Consider the following 6,000-nt stretch of genomic DNA (forward strand, 5'->3'; position numbering starts at 1 on the left):
GCCACAACAGAGTACAAAAATACTTCACTACCAAAAATTGAATGTTTTATTCAAACTTAGTCTCTGAATATACAGAAGCAGATTTGTATCCATTTAGTAATACTTAATATATTAATTAGGGTCCATTAAAGGGAAAATGGATTGTGATTAATGGTTGTTAAAATCAAAGAAAGGGTCATTTTAAATATTAAAGTTACTTATATATGTTACAAAGATAAGAACCATAGACCCAACAAGACAAGTCTGCCCACATAAAGTATAATCTTATAGGAATAAAAAACTGAAAATTAAACTTTCATAAATGAGACAGCGCCTTTAATTGTAATTCACTTTTAAATTCACTTCTATCATTAATTGTACTGTGGTCTCTTGGTATCCTTTGTTGAAAAGCATGTTTACATATTTTGAGCAGCAGCAATGCACTAATTGGAGCTAGCTGGTTATTGGTGGCTACACACATTTGTTACTTGTCATTGGCTCATCAGCCAGCTCTCAGTAGTGTATGGCTGCTCTGGAGCTATCTTTAACTATGTGTTTAATCTCATTGCAGGGATTAAACACAAAGTTATAGGCAAGCAATAAAGCAATAATACAATGCTTTAACATAATAGAGTATTCTCTTTTTGCACTTTTATATCCCTTTAGTTAGTTGGTAGGAAAACCGTATGATTATCATAGACACCCCCACAGTGTTTGTCTTTACTACATCAAATGTTATAGCAAAATATATATTTATTGTGATTATGTGGCTGGAAATGATTTATCTTTATTTTTTTATGAAATACTGTACTGTACAATTATTGTTTAATTTTTGGAATGGTGTAAATAGAAACATAATTAAAAAAAAAACAGTGATACCATTTATTAGAAAAAATTTGCAAAGAAATGTACAAAATGCTTGCATACAGAACTGAAATACAGTTGTGTGCATTTCACATACATATTTTTTTTGTGGTCAGTTTTTAGCCAGATAAATAAATATGTTACAGTTATATAATTTTGATCACACTTTCCCTTAACACACAATCTATTTATCCATCTGGGCATCTGGCTGTGTGTCAGAGCTACTCTGGCCTGCAGTGTGGCGGGCGTCTATACCAACATCTTTTCCCCTGAACAGATCATTCTTGGCACATTCACACCATTTGGGCATGGCAGTATTTGCTACCCTGAAAGGTAAGTGCTAAAGTCACATGCTTTAATCTTCCAGCTAAGAAAAGAGGATTGCTGATAGTATTCCAGACATTGAGGCATATTTAAGAAATGTCTTGCGGACCTGATCCGACAGTGCGGATCAGGTCCGCAAGACATCGCTGAATGCGGAGAGCAATACGCTCTCCGCATTTAACATTGCACCAGCAGCTCACAAGAGCTGCTGGTGCAATGCCGCCCCCTGCAGACTCGCGGCCAATGGGCCGCAGCAGGGGGTGTCAATCAACCCGATCGTACTCGATCGGGTTGAATTGTTGCGATTCCTCTCCGCCTGCTCAGAGCAGGCGGGGAAAGGGTTATGGAGCAGCGGTCTTTGTGACCGCTGCTTCATAACTGCTGTTTCTGGCGAGTCTGAAGACTCGACAGAAAACAGGGCCGTCAAGCTCCTTTCGGAGCTTGATAGATAGGCCCCATTGGCTCACATTCAAAGAAGAGATTCTTTGTGAAACCATTGTACGCCCGCTTGGGTTTAGCTTTGTGTTCTAAGCTTTTTTAGTCCATTACAGCCATGACATTTAGGGCCAGATTACAAGTGGCACACTATTTAGTGCTTTTGCTCGAGTGTTCACACGCAAAAGTAAATATTTGGTGTGCACTGGTTAGCGCACATATTACAAGTAAAAGTAAAACCAGATGCGCGCTAACTTCAGGACTTTGTATATCACAGCCACTCTAACTTAATATCCCCATAGACTTCAATGGAGAGCGCAGAAGAAAAAACCTAACACTTATCGCTCATGCGCTAACCAACATGAATTATTAATATTTACATTCCAATGTTCTTCACAAACAGTAAAATTTTATTTTTTATTTTAAATAAATATTTTGATATATATCTATACCTATATACATCTATATTTTACATTAACTATATATATATATATATATATATATATAAAGTACATTTTAATTATTAATAATTATTATAGTTAGGGTTAAAACATATATACTGTGTGTATATGTGTGTATATATATATATAAACGTTAGCGCGCCACTTATAATCTACCCTTAATTTTTTTTAAAGAAAACTAACAAGAAAGTTTTTTCACTTTTGTTCATCACAACTCAGATTCTTTCTTTCATTACATAATTTTGTTGCTTATCATACAATCCAGTAAAAACAAGCTAGTTACCTTACTTACTGGTAGATTTGTAATCTTAAAAAAGATGTCAGATACAAGAATATAGAAAGCGCTGGTTATTATAGTCGGTTAGTACATATATATATATATATAGAGAGAGAGAGAGAGATAGAGAGAGAGAGAGAGATGTTCATAAAGCTCTCATCAAGAGTTGTAAAAATACAGTATGTTCTATTTAAAAGGAAACCCAGATGTATTTCAACAGTTCTCCTTCAGGTCAATATATGCAGGACCTCTTGTTTAATCCCCTTTTGGGTGTCCACTTACTTTAAATTACCTCAATCAGTATGAGTTAAGTGATAGACGTATCTGATGTATCCGCCTTGTATTTGTCTTTTAAAGGGACTTGTTTGGGAAGATAATGCCTCTTGTCAGTGGTAGAAACCTCCAAACTGTGTGCTTTTCCCAGACTGGTCACTGTGTATTCTTGTTGTTCTCATAGAAAAATGAGAAAAAAAAACAAAATCAGCAAATAGTGTAATACCGTTTATTAAAATCACAACCTAAAACACATTTAATACATCACACTCACATTTAAAAACCTCATGTATGAGGTATTGATATAGCGCATAAAAACAATTGATGCCGTTTTTCTTTCACAGTTCCCAATAGAAACAGCTCTTTCCAACTGATCCCTTACTCCCCTGATATTATTACAAGGTATAGGGTAAGTCTCTGGCAATGAGTAGTTTCAGTACTTATCTCCTTGTCCCAAAAACAAAAAGGGTTCACAAATACACTTTAAACACTGTAAACAGCAAGGCTCTATGTATACAGACCCCAATCTTGCTACCCTTACGTGTTTCGAAGGTCAATAAAGCTTTCAGAGCGCCTATTTCATCAGAGGGAACCCCATCAATTGTTTTTATGCGCTATATCAATACCTCATACATGAGGTTTTTAAATGTGAGTGTGATGTATTAAATGTGTTTTAGGTTGTGATTTTAATAAACGGTATTACACTATTTGCTGTTTTTTTTCAAATTTTTCTATGAGAACAACAAGAATACACAGTGACCCTTTAAAAGACAAATACAAGGCGGATACATCAGATACGTCTATCACTTACCTCATACTGATTGAGGTAATTTAAAGTAAGTGGACACCCAAAAGGGGATTAATCAAGAGGTCCTGCATATATTGACCTGAAGGAGAACTGTTGAAATACATCTGGGTTTCCTTTTAAATAGAACATATATTTGCAACTCTGATGATAGTTTTATGAACATCTATATATATATATATATATATATATATATATATATATCTGTGTATATTTATATGTATATTTATATGTGTGTAATATAATGTACTAACCGACTATAATAACCAGCGCTTTCTATATTCTTGTATCTGATATCAGTGTTAAAAGAGATTTTGAGGAATATCTCTTTGCTTTTAGAATCAGCTGCAGATGTTGTATGTGGTAAAGTGCAATCCTCCACAATTGGATTAGTCACGTATTGTGATTATTTCTAGACTACCTATATTGGGAGCGCTCATATATCTTGGGGTTTCCTTTGGCTTGTCCAGGAGTCCTACTTGTTTCTTATTTTAAAAAAGATGCACCACATTTGATATATTTTAGTTATTCAATGCAAGTTCGTTGAAGTTTCTAAACATTTTACTTATGTATTTACAGCAATATATTTGCCCTTAATATTAATAATGAAAGGGGGGTGATGGCTGACAAGGATGGAGAAATAGTGAAAGAATGGAATTGGTCTCAAAAGGGAAAACTCACTGATCCAATTATGCTACAGGTAACGCTACTATTTTATATATGACAGTTATAGGATTTTAGATTATTAGTGAAAAATGTCATTACATTTCTGAGTATAATTAATGCATTCATGAAATGTGTATCTATACAGGTGTAAGAAGTGGCAAGAACAGTAGGAGATACATTCTAAACATTTATATAACAATTTATATATCTTTAATACACCCCCCCCCACATATATATATATATATATATATACAGTATATTTATTATTGAAGATTAAAAGTAGTTCTGGAATATCTTTACTGCAACCGCAAATAAAAAAAAAAAGTGGACTCTCAAGAGACCTGACTTTTAAAAATAATTTTATAATGTGGCACAGCATATCACTACTTACTAGAATGAAAAGATCCTTTCATTGTATAACTGCTATTCCCCTTCAATTTAGATCAATGAATACCTCTCCGTAAGGATTGTGGGGCAATATTCTATTAACCTGGTGTATAGATGGCAGCATGAGACTGTACGGTTGTCCCTCTCACCGCTCATGGAAGTATCGCCCCCATCTCCAGAAGACCTCGTAGGTTGCAAGAAACATGACACAAAGTAATTCGATTCAGCTGATGAATCCGTGCTTACTCAAATTTCTGTTTTTTTAGGGTTTACTTCTGGACTCATGAACATTTTTCCTCCAAACTGCCAGAGAATTGTCCAAGGTGAACAGAAAAAAGACAAAGGAAAAAGATGCAAAAAAGAACCCAAAGAAAATGGTAAACATCCTGTTTTGATTAAAACCATCATTACATTTGAACAAATACATTTATGTATTATTAAAATAAAAGTGGGGCCCTAAAAATATTAAAATAATATTCTTAGTGAAAAATGTCATTACATTTCTGAGTATAATTAATGCATTCATGAAATGTGTATCTATACAGGTGTAAGAAGTGGCAAGAACAGTAGGAGATAAATTCTAAACATTTATATAAGGGGGATTTGTTTTCTTTAATACACCCCCACACACACACATACACAAACCTGTACATTTTGCTATGTAATCTGAGGTTTAAATGACTGTAAAACGTATTTGTATTTAGATTTTTTACTGTTCAGTGCCTAATTATTCTAATATACTGTGCCATATTATACAAGTTTCATGTAAACAGAGATTTCAGCAGCAGAATAGAGCCATGTGACATTTTACATCCAGCCACACTCTGTTAACTTTAAATGTCACTTTTTGAAACTGGGGGGCACCAGCTAATGCCCATCCAGAAATGCCTGGTTATATCCCTGAATTTGGACCTGACTCTGCCTCAGGACTGCAAAGAAGTCACAACAACAAATGCAAAGGTTGGGGAGATAAAAGCTAGCCGTATGCATATGCCTGTTAATTATTTTGTCCCCTTATAGATGTTTTCTTCCTCATCAGTACTGGAAGTCCATTCCATGCTTCAGCCACCCTTAGCATCAACAGTTGTTTACTGAATTTACTCCTCAGCCTTTTACCCTACAACCTGAGATCATGGACCCTTTTTATTTATTTATTTATTGTGTGTGTGTGTTTGTGTGTGCAGTGTTTGTGTGTATGTGTTTGTAACTGTGTGTGTGTGTGTTTTGGGGGGGGGGTCTTTCTTCTTGTAGATCATTAGATCCTTTTAACATTCTTGCAGAATTTGTGTCATGTTACATTATGTCAGGTAAAAAGGTAAAATAACATTCACCTAGATTATGAGTTATGCAAGCTATAGGGAAATTAATAAACGCAACAAAAGTTGCGTTATTTAACCATCTATAGCGCAGCCATTACAAGTTTTCTAACAGCCGTCTTGTGCGTGCGATATGGGGGTTTTAAGCTCCATACCGCACAAAATACAAGAGCTGTTTTGACGTGCATGCTTTCCCCATAGTCATCAATGGGG

This window comes from Bombina bombina, chromosome 6, assembly GCF_027579735.1.
Source record: "Bombina bombina isolate aBomBom1 chromosome 6, aBomBom1.pri, whole genome shotgun sequence".
In the NCBI taxonomy this organism is placed as follows: domain Eukaryota; kingdom Metazoa; phylum Chordata; class Amphibia; order Anura; family Bombinatoridae; genus Bombina; species Bombina bombina.